This window comes from Tinamus guttatus, unplaced genomic scaffold (assembly GCF_059628265.1).
Source record: "Tinamus guttatus ecotype Peru unplaced genomic scaffold, ASM5962826v1 Tinamus_guttatus_pri_ptg000288l, whole genome shotgun sequence".
NCBI classification, from domain to species: domain Eukaryota; kingdom Metazoa; phylum Chordata; class Aves; order Tinamiformes; family Tinamidae; genus Tinamus; species Tinamus guttatus.
Genome location: NW_028288822.1, coordinates 1,364,531 through 1,390,610, shown reverse-complemented (window position 1 = coordinate 1,390,610; position 26,080 = coordinate 1,364,531). Strand labels below are relative to the sequence as shown.

General features: G+C 39.6%; 1 long non-coding RNA gene across 1 annotated transcript; it reads right to left on the bottom strand.

Moving 5' to 3' along the window:
* Positions 1-3,056: 3,056 nt before the first annotated feature.
* On the bottom strand, positions 3,057-17,615 carry LOC148594154 (uncharacterized). The gene is made up of 2 exons (XR_015913556.1): positions 17,488-17,615; positions 3,057-3,518 (listed from the first exon to the last, which is right to left on the bottom strand). It is a non-coding gene; the product is annotated as an uncharacterized LOC148594154 (long non-coding RNA).
* Positions 17,616-26,080: the final 8,465 nt, after the last annotated feature.

Genomic DNA, 26,080 nt, shown 5'->3' with positions numbered 1-26,080 from the left:
CCTAAAATTTACAACCACTTCTATCCACCTTTCATCTGCTCAGGAAAAAAAAAATGAAGGAAAGGCGGCCTTTTCTTACGTTCTTCACTTAAACAAAACCTGGCTTTCACATTCAAAGAGATTCATACCCTACTACTAAGATAATAGTTGAGTTGTGAGTCCAGAAGTCCCCCTACTGTGTGCTTAGCATTCATGGGTGGTCAGGTCTGTAACTGAGCTACCTCACCCTGGTGCAGGAAGAATGCAGGGATTTCTTTTATGTCATTGGCATTCTGCATCTACATTTGGTGCACTGCATCACAATGTACATTACAGACTATTTAATCACACTATATTGTACCTACAGCACTGTCCCACCACAATCAGTGAATACGGGAGGAAAGATGGACTAAAGACGGGAGAAAAAAGAACAAGGGGTGGTTTGGGCTCGTAGAAGTTTATTTTCACATGATTAAAAAATAGTTAAGTGTTCTGATCATTCTTCTCCTCCAGTCTTCTCAGACTCAGGATCTCAGTTTGTTTTGTCATGAATTTCTGAAGATAACCTTTGCTCTTTTAGTACACACGATATAAAATATCTTCCTTTCTACAACAATCTTGCTTTCTCTTGGCTACTTAAGTGCTTCATAACTGCACTCTCAATTTCAAACTGCTCCAGTGCCAACCAGCTTCTTCATTTATAGGTTATATCATTGCAACTTCTTCTGAATGTGTGGTGAGTTTGCCCTTGCCCATCAAATATATATATTTTTCTTTTTACCTTCCATGTTGTGTACAAGTCAGCTTAGCTTTTGTAATATCCTAATGGTTTCCCATTCTCTCTAATAATGCTACTCACTTCAGTCCTCTCTTTCTCTTCTTGTTTGCTCTGTGGCTAGCCTTGCCCTGCTACACAAAGATGTGCCCTCTCCATACAAACCCTAACTCTTTTTGAAAAGCACTAAATTAAGGGATTAGAAGTATTCATAGTGGCTCCTTCCACACCTATTTTTTTCAGTCTGTAAACTACAGCGCAGCTCTTTGGAGCAGGTACAGCTTTCCCATCCGTGCCTTGCACCCAGCCAAGGACACTGTCAGCGCTTGACAAATAATTGTTGCCTCCCCAGAACCATCTTCCCACCCGCTAGCCCATCACTGAGAGCTGCCCAGCCCCAGGAATTCAGGCCAGCAGCTCGACCAGCCAAGTCTGAAAAGCTCAAGTATTCTGAGAAGAGCTCATCTCTCTCAGCTACATCCGGAACCAGAAGCAGAGACAAGCACAGAGGGGAGAAAAAAAAAAAAAAAAAAAAAAGAGGAAAGGAAGTGCAAGCTGCCTAAAACCTTCATTCTTTCCACTCCTTGTCCTGGCAAGTAAGCAGGCTGATAGGTGGCCTCTTCTCCAGGCCATGGGTGTGGACTCCCATGTTACTAGAGGTAAAGCAATATGTAAACCTTCATTAAGCATTTGATCCGTTATTTACTTAGTGAATTCCCATAAAGGTACTTCAGCTTTTCTCCTCTTTTCTATGTGAATGTTTGTTATTCTGTAGTGGCAAACATAACAGCACATAAATGGCTAATCAGGCACATAAAAACTTGTAAAAGCCAAAATTAGGAGTGTAAAAAGCCAAGTATGATTTGTACACAAGAAATCTGCAAAGTCCAGCATTGCTAATTATGCAGTACAAGTACACATTTACACACGGTATTTATATACTTGTCTTCTTGTAGAGCAGGGCAGACTTGTCTTCATAAAACAGAAGAGCGAGGTGCTCTGTTCTTTGTTATAAATGCTGATTTACCCCCATATAAAAAAAATGCTTATTCTCAACTTTCAAGATGAAATGGTTTGCCTTTGAGCTGGGACTGGGGCTTGAACCAGAGGAAAATAAACACTTTTATTGTTCTAAAATTGTTTCACTCATGTACAGATAGCATAAACAAAAAAAAAATCACAATTTGAAAACAAACCTCCTTCTGTAAATCCATGCTCAGAAAACTGAGTACAGCAACTCTTCCTACACTCTGACTAGGGTTGTTGCAGCTTCCCTGTGCTCCTGCTGTGATTAATAACCCCTGCCACAGTCTTTCAAAAGTCTGCCCTGCTCCAGAGAGGAGCAGGTTGATGGTTCAGGCAGAATATTTAAAACACCAAGACTTTTCAATGTATTGGCACATCTTATTCTCCTTAATATGGTTAGATTTCAGAGCACAACACTTCTACAGCTACCTTACTCATCTGCTGGATCTGACAGATGAAAAAGAGCAGACCGTGCTCGTGCAAAGGCAGCCGGCGCAGCAGCGAGCTGCAGAGGACAGCAGAGCTATGAGAGCGTGTGGAGGAGCAGACCCGGAGAAAGCGTATTCACCAGGAGGCTGCTTCTTTTAAAACAATGTATTATGTGATAGAAGCGTGTGCTGCTTCCTTTGAATCAATGGTCAGCATCCAATCGTTGTACAGAGCTCTCCTCTTTTCACTCCTATCACAAAATATTTTATGAAGCATTAGAGAAAGCCTACTGTATTTCAGGAGTGTGTGTTGTTCCCCTTGTGAGAAGACTATACATGTCAGGGCCTGTTCCATAGCCTGGTGTTTGGCCACACTGTGGCCAGTTCCAACAAGTGTAAAAAGTACATGTGCTGCTGCCTCCTTGCTTTCTTTTCTGCTTAACTTGCATGCTGTTTGTAGTGCATATCGATATTTTTGCTCACTCAGTCTATTCTCCATCATTCTCACTGTTATCAGATTTATATCCTCCCAAAATCACAAAAAACATTGTTTTTTCAGACAGGAAAACGAATCCATAGCACCTGAATTCAGCAGCACCTTGGTTTAATTATTATTATGTATCACTGGGGTATGAAGCTATTTGTAAAGATAATTTTATGGAGTTCAAAAAAAAATTAAAAAAAAGAAGCTTGCCTACTGGAACACTGGAAGCATCCCAAGAGAATATCGTAAGCTGTCTACAGGCTCCTGGGTGCTCCGTTTGGAATACGTACGAGAGCTCTCACAAGTGCTTATGGTTTACAGAATAAGGAGCAGTCAAGTAAACCATTAAATCTTCCTTTTCATCTTGTTTACCCTGAAGAGAAAATCCAATATAGAGCTGTGTTCTGTTCATTTCACTTGCTAATAAACAAGGAGCCGATGCATTAACTCTGTAAGTTTGGAGAAAGGGGCATGCATTATTTCAAATTCAACGAAGCTTGAGAAGTTTCGTTTGGTGGAGATTGCTCCATACCACTGCATGTGGCTGAATTTTCCAAAAAGTAACAAACAGGCAGTGAAAACTGTTTGTGTTCAGATATACTTGGCTCGGCAGGCTGCGGTTTAGCCCCATAGGTAAGCTCAGATTTGACATGGGTTAAAATAAAATAGTCCTTGGCGATTGGTCATGGTAACTGAAATCTTACTTTCAGAGGACTAGCTAAGAGGGTCCAGATACAATTCTTCCACAGTCACTGCAGCTGGAACAGACTCGCTCTGTCAGTGCCCAACTCCATCAATCCAACGTGTCTGATGTGTCTGAGCTTCCCTAAGAAAACAAAGTAAGGGAGCCCTGAGACATACAGACATAACAAATAAAAAAAACACGTTCACATTTCCAACTGTCCACACATTCTCAAGAAAGTTGCACCTATGTTCTATTGCTCAGCATGTGGTTTCAATTGTGACAACAATGCACATTTGTTCGACCGCACGCTGGCTGCTAACAGCCCTGCTGGCTGTGTTCAAATACGGCCTGGCCCAGGCCCGCCCTTCAGGGGTCAAGTGGCTGGCACGGGCCTGCAATGTTATGGTCGGTATAATCTATAGATTACCCAAGCAACAGATCCACACTCTTTGATGTCATGAAGGCTTATGTATGCACAGTATGCATACGCTGTGCAGTTTTTATAAGGTGGGAGGTCAAAGAAAGAGGGCACGAGGAAGAAAACAGGAAAAAAAGAGAAAAAGAAAAGTTAACATCAGTAGGTCTTTCCAGCACTTTTCATTCTCCTTACTTTAGATTTTCTAAAAATAACTGCTTTTTGCTACTCCCCTAAAACTGAAATTAGGACTTTTGACTCATTTTTACTGCTGTTCTACTCAGGACAGTTGTCTTTCCCTACCGAACTGGCTCATATGAGCAGTCACCAGGGGATATTTCAGAAATATCACTGAGTTTTCTGATAAAGCAATAATGTTGATGGTTGCCAGCTTTTCAGCTTCATGGATATAGGATATTACCAACATTTTCACTAATAGCTGCTGGATATTTACAGGGAGAAAAAGAGAGTAGAAGTCAAACCTCACTTATAAGGTGCTTGAAACTCAGGCATAGTCTTGTAAATACCCATTCCACCTACACATAAGTTTATGCAACTTGTGATTTGAATGAAAACTTGGTGTTACACATTTGTCTTTGAAAGTCTCTTCTGCCTTCACATTTTGGAAAGGGGACGTGAAAGTAAACAATGGGATGACCAACATATATGACAGTTTAATTAAAAGCAGCAACATAATGCCTGTTTAGAAAAGGACCACGTAAAGTTGTGCCATCCACCTCCAGTTTGACATTTCCTAACTAAATTCTCAAAGTTATAACCCTAATAACACTGTCTTCTTGAAGGGGGTGGAAGTGGGGCTTTTAATTAACTATAATGTGTGAGCTACTACTTCAGGACACTTGTTTTTTTCTTTCTTTCTTTTTTGCAAAACAACCTTTTTACCTTTTTGAGGTTGACACCTTACAAAATCGCAGCATGTAAAAAGTTTGCATGCATGATTAGAATTTTACTGAATGAGGCCATTCAAAGTTGCACAAAAAGAAAAAAAAGACAACAAAACAAAAAGCTCCTTAAAGATTTTGTCCCCTCCATTCTAAAATACTCCATCCTGTCCTTTCTACCCCACAGGCTTTCAGGTGCCTTACAGGTGCTGCAAAAGAGCAGCATGTTACAACCCCACACCTGGCTTTCCTGGTGCCACTTAAATCACAGCACAGAGATGGTCACACACGTGATGACTGGGAGTCTCTGCTTATATTTAAACTTAAACGCCAAATCCTCCAGAAGAGAGGAACAGGCTTAAGGGTTTATTCATCTCTGAAGAATGTTTTCATGTTCTCTCAGCAACAAAAAGTGTTTTATTTTTATTTCAGAGCCTTGCATGCAAAACCTGAATAGACTGTGAGCTCCTAATTTACGATCACTTCTGTTCTCTTGACATGAAAGAGTGTAAACTTGAATCAGGATGAAGTACAAACTATACCAACATGTGAGATTGAAAAAAAAAAAAAATCAGGCTTCACTTATTGTTAGGTTTTTTTAGGGTAATCCCCTAGTTTTACTGCTCCCACTTCTCCATCTCCACTCATTTTCTAGAAAGAACCTCTTCCATCTTTGAAAGTTTACAAATCTCCCAGGGAGACGGAGAGATTAGAAGAAAAAAATCAGAAACGAGGATAAAAACGAAAGTTCATTGACTAATGCAAACATAGCCTAGCTGATGTTCCATATTGCAGATAAACCATTTGAGAGGATGCTTAGTTGCTGCATATGGTGGTTTTGGTCATCTTCCCAGTGCCCAAAGCAGGGCACTCTCATTGCTCTTGTCCTGAAAGAAGTGATTGCTGGGGAGTTAATAGCCACCAAAGTGAAAAACTAATGAGTAGCTGGTAGAGGAACCTATCTCCTTATGTTACTCCTCTTGCTTTAAAAGATGAAAAGAACAGTTATAAATTAACAGATCTTGGCATGTCCAGCATTTATTCAAGCAAACAGAGTTTTAAATAGCTGAGTCCTCTCTCTATCCCTTTTTTTTTCCTCTCTTTCTAGACAGCACATCATGCACTACAGCCAGACACAGCTTTACCTGAGTTTAAACAGGAGTTGTGGCACACTCAGCACTTCTGAAAGTCAGGCATGTTTGTAAATGCCCAAGAAAAAGATTCTGAAGCTGCAGTGGGGGCCAGTATGTTTTTAGATCTTAGCACAAATATCCATAAAGGCAAACAAAAGGGCAAGAATGGAAATTCTTCTTCCAGAGGAACATTATTTCTTTTCAAGTTTGAAGGGAAACGGATGGCTCAGACACCTAAGGATGTGGTTCTGCATTACAAATCCTTCCTGTGGCCAAGCCATTTCCAGGTACTTCGACTTTCAGATATGCCAAGACACTCAGATTACTGTTTCCATAGTTGTGGCAATTCAAATGGATTTATGACCAGCTGAGCTGCCAGATAATCTGCTTTTGTCTTCATTCTTCATAAAAAGCTTTTCCTGTCCTTTAAAGCAGAGTAATGCAAAGATGAGGAGTATGGCTGTGGATTCATAATTAGCTTAACCCAAAATGAGAGTGTGCTGCTTTCCCAGGGGCTAATTTGCCCCTGCTTCTCCTATCATATTCCCAGTCCTACCCTTGCATTTTCAGTGGCATCAGTAACCCGGCAGAAAAGGCTCACAGGCAACAAGGCGCAGTTTTCAGTCAGCAAGTGACTCATGGCACGGTCACGGGGGCGGACACAGGGCTTGGGAGGCAGCAGGCGGGCCAAGGACAGCCAGGGCCATGGAAATACTGAAAACACTCCAGGCAGCAGGACAACTTGAGATGGGTTTAGACTGACTTTAAATCTTTAAAGGACTGAAGTCAACTTGGCATAACTGAGGGAGCGTAGCTACTACCAGTAGGAGACAGAAGTAGAAGCAGGAACTCTGAAACCAGCTCTACACTCAATTGATTTTTCATGTGAAATCACATCTTACTCGAGGAAGCCCCATATATGGGTGACATTTCCCAGCAAATAATCTAGGACAATACCAAAGGTTCAGACTATTGAACCTTTGAGAGGCCATCATCCAAGAGGAAAGCCTCCTTAACACCTCGAAGAGCATCAGTGAGAAGATGGGAAGAGACATGAAGTGACTCCAGAGTGACTCAAAGTGACAAAGTGCCTAGGATGTGTCTTTATGTCATGCAAATACTACATTCCTGTAAGCATGTAATGAGACTGAAGAAAGGGCTCTAAAGACAGAGAAGTACAGAGGAAAAGTGGCAGAATAGCAAGGATCAGAATCTCAAATTCTCCAGGCACTCCAGGAGCCAAAATGAGACCCCCGCTACATCAGGGTAACACAAGCAGTTTTACATGGGCCCAACAGTTAGCAGACTTGGCTCACAGAGCCTGCAAAGCTGACATCTATCTCCTTACTGGGACGGTTTTAGATCTGCTCGTCTCTTCTCATACAAAGAAAAAAAAATCAGCCTTGTGAGAAAAGTAAATATTGTGATATGTCTATTTACTTATTATTATTATGTCTATATGCCTCTGTGTGTGTGTATAATTCTTTTCGTGTGCATATCAGCACCACCACCAAAAACACTTTGCATATTCTGTAGGAAAGCTGACTCAAAGCAACAGGGCAGTGTCCTATTCCTTCAGCAGTGTGATGACACAGAAAATAACTTCAAGTTAACCTTAATCCTTTTTCCATACTATCCCCAAAAGACAAAAAGATGAATTTCTATCCTCCTTCAGCTTCAACAATAAGTCAACACTTATATTCAACCATGTCCACCCGAAACAAAATCCAAGACAACTGTAAGGAACCAGTAGGCCTCTAGAGCCAAACTTGTTTCCAGAACTGATTATACTTTTTTGTATACATACAGTGTATAGCTGAGCATCTCCTCAAAGAATTGGCCAGTAAAGCTTGAATGGGGTTTGATATTCATGCTGAATAATAGCTCTTATTTTTCATGGTCTGGCAGTTAGAGGATTGCATGGTTTTGTTCATTGTCTTTTCACTTCCTTAGGAGTAAATTAGGAGCAATCATTCTCAACAAATACAAGGTGCAGGAAAAGTAAATCCCTCTGCTTTTGTCAAAAATAATGAAATAAGAGAATGGCTACAATGGAGCATTTCATTTGCTAAATACCATTTATGCACAGCACCAGTAACCTTCCAGAGAGACTCTGTTCAGAGGAATGGCTCAAAGCAAAGCAACTGCCTTCCTGCTACGAAATCCCCATGACCCGGCTGGCCGGCCAGATGATCCGCTTTCCTTGGTCAGGTGCCAGGTGACCAGTTTCAGTTTCCAGCATATGCTTTCAGTTTGCATGTGTCACACTGATCTTCTAATTTCTCTGTTCGGGGAAGAACACGACAGATTATAAATGCATTCATTCAAGCCAAACTGCATTTCCCTAAACTTCAAACTTACTACAATTTCGCTTTTAAATAGCACTGTTACAGATACAAGTGATACTTCACCAGCTCATTTAAAACAGTACCTGCTTTAACAATTTCCCAGTGCAGCACACATTGCCATCTTTTAGTCTGGACTTTTCTCACACACATTCTCTGCTGGTGAAAAACCTTTTGTGGCTGCACAGAGCATGATGTGTTTGTTCAATGCCTCCAGCTCATGATGCGGCATTCTTCATTTATGTTAATACAGTATCTTGCTTTCACAAGTAATAAATACCAGTCTTCTCACTTTTAAGGTCTCTGCTATTGAATTTCAACTGCATTTACAAGGTCAATGTTAATTTAAAAATGACAAGGCAGGTAAACAGTCTGCCTCCTTGGTGCAGCTGGAAGAATCACTGCTTCCATTTCCCTTAGTAAGGTAAGAATAATATCTTCTCAAGAAGATTTGAGTAGCTTTTGCTAAGACACTCAAGGCAATGTTCTACAATAATTTTCCCACCCTTGGCTCTGTGACTCTCTAAATTAGATCAAGCCTTCCCAATAATTTAATCAAGCGCCTTAGTTACCTGCACTTTGACTGTGGACTAGAACTATCCCCATACACCATCTCTACTGTGACATCCTGGGCTTTATTCTACAAAGATAATCCGAATTAGCTCATAAATTTAAGGTTAATGGACCTTCTGAGCATACAAAACACATAAACATTACATTTTTCACTCATGATCATTTGAAATGTGATTGATTCTCATCTTGAAAAACTAGAAGACAATCGGTTCCTTTTATCTTCTGAGGAAAACATTTTAACTAGCTTTTTAAGCTTAAAGCCTATCAGATGAGGTATTAGATAATTACAGAATTTTTGAGCCTCCTTCCTCTCAAAGGAAGCAATGGTAATTAATCTATGTGAGCAAAAGTATTTTATTTGCATAGAACTTGCACAATAAAAGTTCACTTACATCAGTGTGCTGAAAGGATGCCTGATCTGTTTAGGTTCTAAATTCAGGACTCAGATGACAGCTGAAACAACTCCACTAAGAGCTGAATCAGAATGACCACCCTCAACATCCATATATTTCTAATAATGCGGTACTTCATGCTAAATATTATGCTATTGTAACTTGAACGCATCTTTGTCCTGTAATTAGAAAACATTCTCAATTCTATATTTTATTACTGACAGGCATCATTTTACAATACATGTATATTTTTTATCCCGTATTTATCTCCATACAAATGGTAGTTCAACTACTAGAGTTGTTTAAAACAGCGGTTTTGTTGATATTCGTAAGGAAATAAAAGCAAACTTCTCACACGTGCAATTCTTTCAATAAGTGAGGGATATGAGATATCAGACTAGCTGCTAGAATACTTTGTTACATCCCTGTTGTATTTTGTTTTGCATATAGCTTATAAAACCTGTATCTCAAATGTATTTTCAGAGGTTAATTTTGCTTTCAGTCTAAAACTATCAGCCATCAACAGAACAACGCAATACTGAATTTTAACATTAAACTTCTGTTCTAATACATTATTTTCACTGACTCGCTTTGAGTAAATTTTTTGTTTGTTTTGTAACTTTCAGATTCGTTATCTGATTTCCCAAATCAAGGTTGTATTTTCTAGACTAGGGGAGAGTGATCATGTGGAAATTCCTGAATGGTAACTTCCCTCATTTGATCTTCAGCCTCTCCAAAAGTTCAAGTCATAAATAAGCTATTACTGATTAGCCTCTCAGATAAATATCTAACAATTTGCACTTATTACCAGCAGGAACAGGAGTCTTTGAGGAGACTTTGAGAAGACTTCTGTCAAGGAGGTCTGAAAAGATTTCAAACTTTATTGCTTTGTAGTTTTCTAGGCATATAGGATAAGGTGGAAATTTGGCAGTCAGAGTTGCAATTTCTAAATTTGGCATTTATGTCACTTATAAGCACTTGCACATGAAACTATCTGTTCTGGATAAGTGAAAACCTAGCAAGTCTTTTTATGTCCATAGATAGAAAATGTGCAAATGTGTGCATAGACTTCTGCAGCCAGACGTCTATATGCAGAGACTTCTACCAGTCTTTGGGGACAGGCTAGCAGAGGATTACGTACCGCTCAGAAAGAACATAGCAGCACCCAAGCAGTTTTTAGTACATTATGCAGTCCTAAGGAAGAGACAAGCCGGTTGGTCTTTGAAAATATATGGGAAATGTAAGTCTGACAAAACCCTTACTAATAAAATCTTTTTTTCTCTTAGCAGAAGTTATGGGTGGTCTTGCAAAAAAATAAAAAAAATAAAAAATCTTGGCTGCTGCTCGCTTACTGGCAAATGCAAAACCAAATATCTGGCACCAGGTGTGAAAGTAGTGAGGCACCTCAATCTCAGAGTCATTAGAGTTCTGCAAGACTTCCAACTCAAGTAAGATTTCCCCACTCACACCTCCTCCGTCAGTCCCCATCACGCTGGCTGAGATGATCTTGGCAGCGGGGGTAATTATTCATGGGTTACAATAAGCGTCGCAGATGGATCTGGATCGGGGCAGGGCGCAGGCAGAGACTCGGCCTTGGGAACTCCCACTGTGTCTGCCCAACATCCCCCTCCGTCTCCTGCGGGGGAGAAGCTGTGGGGCAGCCGGGGAGGCCCCGGAGGGAAACCAAAAAGAAAAGAAAGCAGTTCCTGCCTCTCCTCTTCAATCCTACCGCCGTGTGACATGTCACTCACTTGAAACCTAGATACTCACTGAGATAAAGTCATGCTAATGCTCCATTGATCAAATCCTGCTCTGTCTTAAGAGAGGACCCAAACCACAAATCTGAGTGGCCTCTCACCAGACCCCACCCAAAAGACACCGGGTTGATCTCTGTCTGCCCTGCCAGTACCAGTGTATCTGCTTGTCCAGCGAGGCTTTTTCATTCCTATGAATGAACATCCCCAGCATCCCAACAGCCCTTTGCCTCCATCCCTGTCCCTCCTGTCAATAGCACATTGTTGGGAACTGCTTGCTTCGCCATTCACCATTAGGATTCCAGGATGAAGTATCAAATGACAAGCTTTCATCTGGATATAATTTATTCATTATATCACTACTTGATATTAAAGAAAATGTACCAGTGTGAAAGTATGAACGGAAAACACATTTTGGCTATTGAATAACCTGGAAATTATTAAAGTTAAAAGCTCTTGGGTCAGACAGAGCAGCATCATGTTATTAGAATAATATGTTAATGTTTCGGTCATGCAACCTCTGAGGGTCTTTTGAACCACCTGTGGAAATAGGTTTTGCCCTATTACAATGCTAACAAACACACGGAACCTAGTGTGTTTAATTGCTTGAGTTATGCACGCGACTGAGTTTTGTGAACTAATAAAACTTATCCTGGTATAAATATAATAAAGGCAGCCAGTCTTTTTCTTCAGAAACTTTTTTTTTTGGCCTTCTCTATTTTTCTGTTCCTCAGATTTAATTTTGATAATCAGAACTCCTGAGGTCACTGCTTTTGGATGGCAATTTTAAGGACACACTACCTGCTGTACAATAGAGTGTCTGTCTTAAAAAAAAGGGAAGATCCTGCAGAACAGATGTACCTGTTTGCAGTGAATCTACATCAAAGAGCTCCCTCTCTCAGCACGGCAGGAGCGGCACCATTTCACACCGTCTCCCTCTGCCTTTGTTAGGCCAGAGCCATATTCCCCAGCATCATCACCGCCTCCAACTCACCTACTTCCTCTTCACTTTTACTGCCTCTTCTCGGTGTTATGCCATTGATAACAGAGTCTTGCAAACCATTTGCCTTAGCTAGGTTTAACATCTCTGCTTTTATACTCATAATCATGTCATAAAATTGAGAGATGGGAAAATTTTATGAGGTCTAAAGATGGGCCTGAGTGGTGAACTCTGCAGGCTAAGCAAAAAGTTTCCCATCTTAAGGAGGTGGGGGGAGCAGGGAGAGCAATGGTATTAAAACTTCTTCCTTTTCTAAAGGAGTGACATCTTCCACTGCTTTCTTTTGAGGAAGGGATGTGATCTCATTGGGGGATCCTCACAAAATACAAACAAAAACAGTTGCTTCATACTCACAGAATAAACCTTGCAGTTACATGAGTCTTTGCATGTTAAAGTAGAGGAGTACCAGATCTGTGAAGTTTAAAAACCTGTCCAACATTTTAATTCAGTTTACCAAAGCAAAACAGCATCTTCCTGTTTACTCTCCCAATCATAGGTTTTTGCACAGTTTTACAACATCAAAGTCATTCAGCAACAGCCTACCCTGATTTTGGTCCAAAGCAACAACTCAGACTCCCAAGGACGTTATCTCACAAGTCTTTTGTGGTGGCTCAGGATGTGACCAGCTCCAGCTGCCTGGCCCAGCCGCTTGGCAAGCAGCCCTCCTGGACAGGATTTAGGGCAGGGAGCAGCCCGTTCCTCATTTACATTAGTTCACAGCCAAAACGTTGGGTTATGGTGCTAACTGTACATTCATTTCACGTTAGCTCTCACCTGTCTGTGAGATGGAGCAGCCCACTGCTCTGGCTCGGTGCACGTGGGTCCCCGTCAGCAGGGAAGCGGGCAGTCAGCTGGAGACTATCCCAGAGTGCTGCAGCTACATCCACCAGAGGTTTCCTCTCTGAACCCTTCCAAAACAAACAAAAATTGGCAACATGGTAATGCCAACAAAAAAATGAGAAATGCAAAATAAAATAAGCACTCGGTAAGTGATCCAGGGTACTTTCCCCAGCAGTAAGTTAGCAAATACACTATAAGATACAAATAAGAAGTAGGAAAACTAAGAGGAAAACATAAAGCATGAAGACTTTTGTTACGTAAGATGATCATTAATACATGAGAAATTGGTAAGCCTGAATTACAAAAAGAAAAAAATCTACTTATTAGCATGGTCTCAGCAGTGGATAAAAAGGTGTACAGCACACTGCTAGACTGCTAGAGCTGCAGCTAGGACCAAGAAAGCAATTGCGAGAAAGACAGTGTTCTTCAGTCAAAGAAGTCAATTCAGATAAAAGATGATGGAATTTTACAATTCTGGAAATATGCTTTCTAGGTTCTCTTCACAGGCATTTGGCTTCAAAGAGAAAGAAGTAAAAGTAAATATCATTTCGGCAGAAAATCTAAAATTCTTTCACAGGTAGTATCTGTATCATAACTAATTATGAGTCCTACTTCATTAAAAAAAAGATTCCTGAGCTTTTTAGCAGTGCTTAATGAGATGCCCAGCTGAACTGGTGACATTCTATAGTCACACTGCACTCTGAAAGAGACCCCAGCAATAACGACTAGCATCCACATGCAACTGTCAAAACTATTTTGCAAACTGCATAACAGATGGGCAAGGGACACAGCAGCACACACAAACATCAATTGGTCAAGATTGTGAACTTACTTGGAGGCTGAAGGCAGTGACGCAGGAACATAGTTCACAACGAGAAGCAGAAGCTACAACAACTTCCTAAACAAACGAGCGAGGCAACCTTGGCAGTGACCATATGCTAACAAGAGGGTGAGCAGCACTTTTAGAATCAGACAACTTTCACCTCTTTCATTTGCATTTCAAAGAACAAGTGCAGGAAGAAATCATACCTGCAGGGACAACAACTCCAGAGCTCTTAACTCAGCCATTTTCCAGTCCCAGAGGAATCGTTTATGTCTCCTGCTTGTGTCTACCCAATAGAAACTTCTAAGGGGATATTAATATCAAACCATTTTATCAGACATTAATACTCTAAATTGTAACAAAATAAAATGGCACAAGAGGGATGTATATACTTATACACAGACATATACATACATACATATGCATATAAAGATACTACACCTTGCTATTTTTTCCCCTGATGAGGAAAGCAGGGTATCCATATTGCCAACTCAGGAATAACATTTTTTTGAGAATGCTGTAAAATGGAAGCGATCCATCTATGAAAAAAAAATCACACACACCCCGGCCCCCATTACACTGTCTAATTAACAATTACGTTTTTGAACATCTTTCAGCCATAAGCCAATTCAGTCTCTTCTGTAAAAGACTTAAATGTAAATATATTATTGATCTACCAGAAATTCCTTGTCTATGGCTCCAGTGTAATGTCATTTTTCCTTCCTTTTATACATATGCTAAAATAATCATGTAAAAGGATTCCTGTACTGTGTCTTCCAGTCTTTCAGAGGATGATTCACTCTATTCATTTTCACTAGACACAGTGCTGCTTGAATTTAACTGAACATACCTTATATATATTTAATGTGGATTCAGACCAACATGCAGGAACTAAATGACTCTGCTAATAATGCCAACAGACTGAAACAAAATACACATGTAGGAAAGTAAGTATGGGTGAGAGGGAAGTGCTTGGCAGTGAGAAAGAAGCTTTTGGTTATTTGCTGGTATGTGAAAAGCTGGGCAGCCTCCCACTGAATTACATCTTTCCATCTACCCAGTCCCCACTCATCACTGTCGGGGGTTTATACACTTTTCCCCTGAGTAAATCATTCGGACAGCAATAGGAAAAATGCAGTAGCTCAGTCAGTGCTATTCAGGGATCAGGAACCAGGGAATTGGTCTGCAAAACCATGAATCCAACTACATGGAGGATGTCTTTTTTTTATACATATAAAAATATATCTATTTATGTGTGTGTATATACATACATATGGCTTGTGCATGTATATGTATGTATATAAGCAAAGGATCTCCTTGCCCCACTCCTGAAATGAGCAGGATTTAAGCAGGACATGTCACAAGCTCCCCCTAACTATACTGTTAAAATCCACATGGTCTTTTGGTGGAAGTAATCCCTTCTTCAGAGGGCATTCATTCCTTGCCAGTCTTGTCTAAGAGTTGATTTCGTATCACTTCCATGTTTAAGAAGCTTACACACAGCACAAATATAAGCAATGAAAATCAGAGCTCTGCATTGCTGTTGTATCCCAATCAGTTTTTTCCCTCCTCTAAAGCTGTTTTACAGCTGTCAGCAGGCCTGTACCATAAATGAAATATACTGATATGAAGTGTGTGTAGAATTACATTATATTAATATAAAATAATACAGAATTAATATAATAAAATATATTCTATAATTATAAGTAATAATTATTATATATTATATATTTAATTCCAAACTTAGATGTATCTGCCCTTGGGGCTATTTCAGTTTATCTACGCTAATTGCATATTGAGGGCACAACAAATCTTGTGTCTCATGCATGTCCTCACACTAGGATTACATGCAAGACTCCCAGACTCCCACAAGAATTAAAGGAGATGCAGTGACAAGGTTGGTGGAGGTACAGATGAGTTTCACAGTGCATAAAAAACATCCCAAACCATTTTTGCCATCTACCAATCCACTTTTTTTTTTCAAGGTCACTTTAAGCACTTCAGCCCCCTGTTCTATGATAACCATTTCAAACTCTTGATACCATGTCCTAGAAAAACCCAGACTAGGAGTGAGTTCTGTCACTATCCAGCTCACCGAGTTGACCAAGTATCACCAAGCTTTTGAATGACACCTCTGTTCCTCATGCTCACACCTACAGTCTACAGTCAGCCCAGCGCTGGTTTTGGCTTTGCAATGCACAGAACAGAACTGACAGCAGGGCCTCGGCTTCTTGCCAGCAAGGAAGACCCCGTGCAGCATTTCAGATCAAATTCACAGATCACTAAAGATCAAATTCAAATCCTTTTCTAGAAAGCTTTTCTTCAGAACCAGAGTTTTCAACAAAAATCTCATATCCACAGAAACTCAGGGAGAGCAATAGAGAAGCTTCTCGGTCGTGAATATAATCTTGCCTTTCATTTTACCAAACAGCAAGGCTTCAGGCGCTACGCAAGACTATAAAATAGAGAGAATATTTATTTGAAGTTTTTTCCAGTTCACATCCTAAGGAATGACGGAAAAGTTGGTTTATATCAGAAATAACAAAATACTTTCCTCTTGTTTCTTAGGACGTACAAACTTAAACTAGAAATGGGAAGAAAAGGAGATGTCATGGATGGAAAGGTCTCAAAGTGTTCATTGATTTACTTCTGCAGTTCTCCCAAGTCTCTTTACATCTTTACTTGTGATCCAGATATTTATGTAACACTCTGGAATTCATAAGGGACTAGTGTGAAATATTGTCACAAGGCAGCCAAGCTGCCTCAAGATGCCTCAGTACAATTCTAACATACACACTACACAGGAACTTCTTTTTAGCAGATTTTACAGAAGGGATCAGATAGAGCTGCCAAAAAAAAAGGGATTTAACAGCCAAAAGTATGTGAACATAACCCCCAGAACTGCACAATTTATCTCTATTGGGGAAACCTTCTCTTTTTCTTTCCTTCTCAATTCATTTTACATTTACCTCCATTGTACTTTGGAAAGTCATTTTGCACCAAAACATTATTGTTTCTATCAAGGTTTAGATGGACTTATTTTTACTTTATTAAAACATGTTACAAGAGCACTGACTTGAATCAAGGGACTTCAGCAATTTCACCTCTGAGGCCAAACCGGCAGCATCTCGCCTCTTACAGAACTCTCCAGCATCTCCCGCTCTGTAGGTTTCTATCATTGCTGCAGTCACACATTCAATTCCACGCATACATATTCCAGTCCTAGTGCATTGCTAGTATTCTTTACCTGGAAGTAAATTACTTTAAAATAGGTTTTCTATGTGCACCCCTATGTAGAATCCAATTGCCTGAACAGCTAGGGGAAATCCAACACAAGGGGAACTGAAGCACTGCTGAAAGCAAGACTGCTCTTTTTAAGCCTGCAATGAAAGGATACTGACAAGTTCTCATATTTCCCAGAATGGGTATGCGTTTCAATTTTCCTTCCCTTTTCCCTTTTTCTTCCCTTTATTTTCCATTTGAATTTGAAGGGGGGAATAGTCAATCTAGTTCTATAAGACACAGTGGCCCTGTTGTGTCCAGGTATCTCTGTCCCCAGAGCTAATTGTCTGTACTGGATAATTCTGGGGACAGGTGAGTACAGCTGCTACTGAACAGTCACATTTAGGAACTGTTGTGTGGTTTTCTACCTTCTCACTCAGCCAACATCTAGAAGCACTATTTTCATTCTGACAGGCACCCTGAAGACGAGAACAGCATTTACTGACCTGCTTCCTTTCCCCAGCCCTGCCATATTCTTTTCCCTTTATCACAGAGTGCGTCCACTGCCTGTAGCAGTTCAGAGAAGAACCAGTATTAGACAATTTACTTCCTGCATTTGCATCAATGTCTAAATCCTCCTGCTTTCATCTGTAGCTTTCCCCCCTCCCCCATAATCCTCACAAAAGCAGCTGCCATCCACTAATTCCTTACCCACAATGTGGTCTTGACATTCTTTCCCCTCATCAGTCAGTGGAAAGATTCACAGTGGACTCTACCCGCGGGTTGAGTTGGGCACTGCTTCTCTGTGTTTGTTATGGCCTCAAACCAGCACAGACCAGCTGCTCAGCCCAGCAGGAAAGCTTTGGGAGAATGACAAAAAATTTCCCATGCATGTACGGTTGTATCATATTAGTTCCCATAATCATACCCAGATGACTGGTAATTCTGAACAAGGTTGCATGGTCTGAAGTACCTGATGTAAACTATTTAGTATAATCCTCTGCCTACTTGGGTCAGTGGTGAGGCCTCTTGCCCCTCGCCATAAGGGTTTTTATGCTTTTGAGCCCTGCATCTTAATATCAATCCACCCTTGCTAGTAATACTTGCAAGCAAGCTAGGAATTAAATTCCCACTTCACCTCACTGGGGCCGTTCTCCTAACGGGCTAGAGAACCTGATCAAATTCCCCACCACTTCAGACAATCATCTACACTCATCATTGACCCTTTGAACGCCGTCACCCATGAGTTTCCAGCCCCCATGACAGCCAGGCACTGGCTCACTGATGCACAGGCCTCGCTCCCAGCCTCTAATTAGCTCTTGGAGACATAATCAAGATTTACAATGGAAACCACTGCATCAACCAGACAGCCAAAATTCTCCCTTTGCATTAAAAAAGCCCCCAAAATGGCTATCCCTGGCTCCTGAAAATTAACCACAGCTGTTGCTAAAAACTAGTCCAGTTCCACAGGAAACCCACAGAACTGGCAACTTGAAATCAGCAACAAGCTTCCCCAAGCTTTTAATCATGATCCCTCAAGCAATGCTGAGCCAAAGCAGATGCATCAGCCATCCTGCAAAAAATCCTCATCACCGCCCTCTCCGCTGGCCTTTCCCACTGTCACTCACAGGTCTCGCCAGAAGGTGATGGTCAAACAGGGAACCATCAAAACTTTCCACTAGGATTTACAAGAAAAGTACATTTCAACATATTTCAGGTACGCAGCCCAAGAACAAATGCACAACAATTTATAGGAAAATAGTCACTGTTTTCCCAAAACTTTTGGGCCAAATCTGAACTAATTGGAACCTTATGCAACTGTTGACTCCAGTGAGAGCAAGCAGGTGTTATGTCAATTATCACTGTGAAATAGCCCAGGTTTGGGGTTGTGCTATGACAACTTTGTGCTACTGACATAAAAGACCTTAAAATCAACATAACCAGGCACAAGAGGCTCATCAATATTACAGGGAGGAGTAACATATAGTCAAAGGAGAAAAAAAATGGCCAAGTTCTCCTCCAATCCAGAAAATCCCAATGACTGTTATCTCCAAGGAGTATTTAACAACTTGCACAAGTTAGAGCAGACATTAGGCTCTAACACATGCCAAGTAGATGGCTGGTTGGATGCATGGCTGTGATAAGAACTGCCTAATATAAAGCTCTGCAATCCAAGATATTCTTTTGCTTTCAAAAGGTTTTCTTATCCTTTGCAAAAATAAGAGAAGTTTTTGCCTTATGCTCAATAAAAGCAACTGAAATTATCTCCTCTCTACAGAATTGCACTGTGCCCTCCTCCAGCACTGAACAGGATTTCTAAGTTTTATTCACAAGACCCTACACCCCATTTGTTTTTGTCAAGGAAAAAAATTACCTTCAGCAAATCTTTGACCTGTCAAATAATGTAAAGTGGGTGGATTTCCCATTTTTGGTACACATATGTAGGCCGTCTCGTAGCTTTGGGAGTCAAAAAGGTCATGGTTCAGTCTCCTGATTGCAATGGAAGCATCAAGCAGTGACAGATCCTCCAGGACACTGAGGACATGGCCTGCCACTCAAGCAGCACTGCGTTCTTCAGGTTCAAAGTGTCTGTGCAGCAATCACGACAGATGACCAGTTGTGTTGATTAAAGATAATGGAAAATAGCCAAAAAACCTGTGAGACAGTAAGTAGCAAATATAATTTACACTACTTATGTGAATTTACGGGTGATTTCTACAGTTAACTTCATAGCATGAATCTTCAAAGGACAGAAGCAGTGGGAATTCAGCTTGATATCTTTATGTGTGCTCAGGAAATAGGCTGTTTTTGGTATTGTTTTGCCTATTTATCAGTTTGCTGAAGACATTTTAAAGCATTTAACTTAAACATAATTTAGAACAAGAAGAGAAAAAGAAAAGCTCCCTAATGATATCTGAAAGCACATCAACCCTTGAAAATATTTACGGAAAATTTCACATAAGCAGCATCAAAGTTGGCATCAACTACAGTCGTGTCAGTTCAGAAGCTTCACATAGGAAAGGCTTTCATGGTAATATGAGCATAAATCTGGTAGCTTGCTGTGTCGCTTCAGCAGGTAAGTGAATACAGGACAAACAACTTAGCATGGGCAGGTACCCCAGATGCTTTCAGTTGGGCTGACAGTACTGATGTATACTCACATGCATGTGACATAATCAGTCCGGGACAATATTTAAAACACCATCTTTACTTGTTTTTAAAGCCAGATGCTACAACATACAGTTGTATCAGCAGCCTGTGGACTCTGGCATGTGCATTAGATGGACTTCCTGAATCCAGACAAGTGCTGGAAATGTTGCCTCATTAGAAGAAACTCTTCCCACATGCTCTGGGACTATTTGGAATTCCAGTGCTTGAGAAATTACCTCACTCCTAGCCATCACCTAATTTGAAAAACAATTGTGGCAGACATCTTTGCATTATCACTTGAAGAAAGTTTGCCAGTTCTTTATGGGATTAATGAACAATAAAGAGGGTGGTTGCATCATGCCTCTCAAAGCCAAAAATATTAATCCCAAAGTAGAACCCTCCTATGTTCCGTTATTCAGTCCTTGAGATACCTGCAGAAATGGTTTCTTTATATTTAAAAGCAAATCTGCGCTTTGTTTTTTAAACAAAAATACTCATTTTTCCTATATTTCTGTTTTCTTTAGAATAATACTTCACTTCAGAATAAAAACTTCACATCACTATCAAAAAAGTTTTTATATAGCTATTAATACTAATTCCAATTAAGCTTTCCAAAAATATGAAAACATTTAAAATAAGAGGAAAAAAAATCTAGAGTGCAATTACAGTAAACATCTCAAAGAATTAAAATAGTGTCCAATTTAGTCCACTCAGTAAGGACAGAAAATAGATGTACGTACATTTAATGAATATGTATACTGAGTAATTGTATTTTAAGAGTATGCATTACTTAAGAATCTTTTCAAAGTAGACAGGAAATTCATCCTTCCAGCACTTCTGGCTAACCTAATGGAGTTACACCTCCACGGTCTTGGTCGTGTATTTTTACTAGAATTCCTTGACTTTACTATGAACATTGTTGTTGTGCAGTCATCCATAGAGCTCTTTCCAGGTGGCTTAAAATAAATCGGGCTCAAATACAGAATATCTGGCGTAACAATGAAGTCCATTCTCTAGTGACTTTGTTCATGAAATTACATGCAAGAAGTTTATGGCAGAAAAGAGGTCTGGGGATAAAAGTTAAAGCAAATTAAAACAGTTATCCTTTATCTTACACTTTCTCCTACCACTGCATTAACCTCATATAACCAGAACCTAGATTACAAGTCAGGACAATGCTCACAAGAATTCTGTCTTACACACTAAATATTTCCACATCACCGAAAACTCAAGTCAATAAAAAGATCAGACTTGGAGAGTTCCATTAAATCAACTCAATATTTTCACTGCTTTTAACAGCTCAAAATGAAATTCATAACTGCCAGCTTCTGAAATACCAACAGATCAAAAATAGCTTTATATACACATATATGTAATACAGACATCCACTAAAAGAGTGGTTACATAAAAGTACATAAGCATTCTAGGTGAATTATTATGCAACAATGAAACACTCACTCTTGGAGGAGGTTTAGAAACAAGCCCAAATGCAGCTGAACTAGAGTCCTTCTGTTAATTTCAATAGACTTCGGATCAGCCTGTGATTTATTTATCTGCATCTACTGACAAAGACCCTCAGGGTGCCCAATGACTCATTAGATGAGATATAAAGCACCAACAGATATCTTTGAGATTCTCATTTCCTCCATATTAAGGAAACATGTTAAGGAAATTTTGGGCTAGGTAATTATCTAAGCAAAAAAAAAAAAAAAAAAAAAAAAGCTTAAAAAAGAGGCACTTTTCTGCCTCTCCTGCCAAGCTCCATGGAGATATTTTGTATGAGATATTATTCAAAAGTTTGCTAAATTAAACATGGGGATCTGGGGTCTTTGAAAATTAATTGTGGAGACATCAGAGGTTTTTTACCTACACAACATAGTGAAAACAAGCAGCCAAGCAGACTGTACTACATTGTTTTGAGTTCTTCAGCCCATTACTAAAATTTAAGGCCAGCACTTGGGTTTATAGCTTCTTTCTGCAGATTTCACATTTCTCATCTTATTTGCAATGATAGACCTAGAACTTTTTTTTGTTTGTTTCTTTTTCAGGTGGGAGCTAAGAATAGATTTCTTCCTAGCCTGTTATTAATGCTCCCATTTGGGTAAATATTTGTCTTTATTTTCCTATGGCCCTCTGAAGTTATATTATTCTGTTCATTGTTTTTTGACATCCACTTTGTTGCTATGCTTTCATCTCAGAGAAAATCTGAGGCTTGAAAAGATAATTGAGATAGAACTATTCGAGTGAATCATTTGTTCATCTTCCCACTCTTTTTGGTTTTTAATGCAGAGAGAGCTGTGGGGTTAGATCTATCCAGAGCTCAGCTCAGTCATCAAACAACTCTTACTCCTGGAAAAGCCAGCTTCTACACTGACTTCATGGCCAGTTACAATGACGTGTTTCCTAGCAAATATCTCAGTCGCCCCCTTCCCAGCTCCCTGATACTTTATTCCAATTCCTCCTTCAAGTTTTCCTCTGATAAACTACTACTTTGCTTACTAAGAGAGTTGCCTTACAACATTTGTCAGAGATGTGAGCACGGACATCTTCACTGTGATGAAAAGACATGGCCTTCCCCTGGGCGTTTAAAAGGATGCTGATACACTGTTCCACCTTCCTTCCCTTTCTCTCACTGAATCAGTGGCAAGACGTCTTGACCAGCAGATTCACATGGCCAGTGTTACCGAATGAGTTTCAAAACACTTTCGCTATCAAACAGGCTTGATAATGGAGTCTTTCCTATTTCTAATCACACATTTTTCATGTAAGCAGCCCATATTTTCTATATGATGCCTTTTTGCAATTATTTCTGTATTTAAAATAAAGCAAAGAAAACATTGCATGCAAGTGTTTTCTTCTTATTTTGCAAAAAGCAGCAATATAAACTGAGAAATTGCTTCCTGATAGTCTAAGAAGTGTTAGTAATTAAAGACAAACACACATTTTTCCATATTTTTCTATCGGATCAGATGAAAATCTGTGTGTGACAAGAGAAACATCTAATTGTTGAATACAAGCTTATCCTATACTTAACAGATACAACTTCATTTAGTTAGGTAAATCATCATAATACTAGAAAAGGATATACTCTAACATTAGGCACTGGCATGCCAATTGTTTTAAAACTAAACATTTGAGCTAATGAAAAGTCTTACCCTTTATTTGACCATCTCATAAATACTTATTAAGAAACATTAATAGCAGTGGTAAAAGATTTAGATATAATTTAATATATGATGTGCATCATCATTTGCCTCTGCTTATACTAAGTATGTGTGTGTTATTTATGAACAGTGAAGTTGTAGGTTTAAAGACCCATTTTGGGGAACGAGGTTAGACGAGGCACATTTAGGATAGTCCACATGTTTTTGGGTCAAGCCTCGTAACTCAGAAGTGCAGCACAGTGACTCGTGTCACGCAGAGCCACATTTCAGCACTGTTTACTGCACTCCGTGGCTCCTCCATGTCAAAGGGGAGCAACATGGTACCAAATTTACATGAGCTTTCAACCAGCTTTCAGACTCAAGTTTCAAAACATGTGGGACTAATTTTGAAGCAAAAGCCAACCTTTAAATCAAGTGACAAGAAATAATGAATCATTTTAAACAAGATTTTTAACCATCACAATGGGAGAAGTCATCAAACAACACACGTTCAGTTCCTGGAGTAGTGTTTAGGCACATGGTGGGCTAATAAAACATGAAACAGCTTTGTGATTAAATATGCTCCATGTGGTAAAGCATAAGCTTTACTTAAACTCACTAACTTTCTCCACCCATCCCACACACCCCCACCTACCCTGACCCCACTGAATCATCATAAATAAAAATCTCACAAATGCCTGACTCTGATAATATCTACCCAACAGCATCCTGGTCTGATTTACTAGTAGAGATTTACTGCTCTAAAGAGCTATAGGATACATATCCTCAAAAAGCTCTTCGGTACAGTCAGATTCAAAAAGCAAGTATCTAACACCCACCCCCACCTCCATTTTTCTTTTTTAACTATCAGACTGCACCAACAGGAACACTTATTATCTCAGGCCAAACTTCCTGAATGTTTAAGCCTCTTGCCTTAAAACTATTTAGTACAGATAAAATATATCATTGCATGAGACAATCTCTCTTGGAAGAACAGGATACCTGAACCAAAGCTCGTATGCTGCACATCTGCATCCTGACGATATGTGAAATGAAATGCCCACCACTCCTGCTTTGCTGAGGCTAAAGCAGGTAGTGCCACCTCAGAGCTACAAGTCAAATCTTTACGTTGGACATCATGTGAAGGAAAGAAAAAGAAATACAGTTCGTTCATTAGGCACAGGAGGAAAGTGTCCCTTTACTTAAAACAAATTGCCCACAACCAGACCCTACAGTGATCTATGTGAGGCGAAAATGTGCAGTTTGTGACAACATATCAAGAACCAACTTGGTTTGCCCTCTTACCAAGCCTAAGCCTTATTTCCTCTTTTAAGTATAGGTAAGAATCCACGTTTAAGTTTAGGTCCTCTTTTTGAAAGCTTTTCATCCTGAACCTTAAACATCTACTCAGGTAAAAACAATATATATGCAATAGGACTATAATGAAGTGTATTCCTATCCATCTCTCCAATGCAAAATAATAAAGTGATATTTAATATTTTGATTCACTGTATTTCAGCTCCAGTTTCAAGAGGAAGATGAGGAAGCTCTAAATTATCAAGCAGAAGTCTACCATATTTTATAAAAAAAGCAAAAGTAGCTTTGAAAAGAACATAAAAAAGGAAAGAAAAAGTATATCTTAAATGCTATAGACATACATAAGAAATCCAAGCAACATAAGTGTGTAGAAAAATATCATAATACTTCCAACCCCAAAGAACATTTTAAATGGATAGGGAAAATTAAAAGCAGAATATTTATAATACTGAGGAATTCTGATAATACTGAAGGATCATGGTAAACAAAAGGATCCATTTCGTATCTGACAAATTCTGCTCTCTCTGGTCCTAATGATCACTTCACTACTGGACAGAGCTCACCAACAACCCCTTCTCCAAGCTGCTTGTGGCAGAACCCCCCTCACAAATCAGAGTGGAGACAGTTTCTTCACAAATTTTGGACTAACCCCTCCCACTAGAAGTGAAATCAAAAGTAGGACTAAGCCTTGGCAATAAGAGACACCCCATCAGTGACTGCCTTGTGCCCCAAGCACAAGAACGTGAAATAATAAATTGCTACATACATTTTTCCTTCTATGATATTGATTACACACATGACTTCAATCATTTTCCAAATCCTTGGCTTGACATATGTATATGTAACAAGGAGTTTTATGGATTATGTACACACTTTCTGTTATTTAGTGTACCTACAGGTATTTGTTAAGCATGGAAGTACCTTGAGCAGTGGGCTCAAAAAGGCAAAATCAAATTAAGAAAATCAATTAAGAAAAATTATTTCCTGTAAATGCCCTTAAAAGACAAGTTAATAGGATACAATGAAGCCATGATGAACAGCAAAAAATACTTTTCTCCAGCAATTATTAATAGATACATTTTTGAAGTATCAAGAGTAATATTTGTTTATTTTCCGCAAATAAAGGAAAATAAATCACCACTATAATTTTTCCTCCACATACTGTCTTCCCAGATAATTAATCTATTGCAGAGCATCAGCCAACAGGCAAAGTTATTTGAAGGAAAATGTCCACACTACCTGCAGTCCTTTCAATTAAACTATGATTATTTTCTTTGGCAATTTGTGAAATGTTACTGACCATATAAAGGGTTTGGTGTCCCCAGGATTGGTGCTGTCATGCTCTGCTCACAATCCTGCTCTTACAAAAAGCACCCTCTGCCAAGCCAAACAAAGACAGAATTTGGTGAATTTTTCTTAGCAAAGATAATGAGGTGTGGTTGACTCCCATCACACCCAAACAGGCAAGTGCTACTGGGTTATTGCAGAGGCAGTGAAAGGCTGGCTGAAAACCAAAAATCACCTTTTTGGCAAGATGGGGAAAAAAATCCAAAGTAGTCTGGATAGATCTCTGAATACTCACTCCAGTTGAGAAATCAACAGCAATTCATGGGGTTTATGAATTATGATGATCTTCCAGAAGTCTTTAGATCTCACATCCTCCTCCACAAGCTCTTAGAGACAACTGCTAGTGG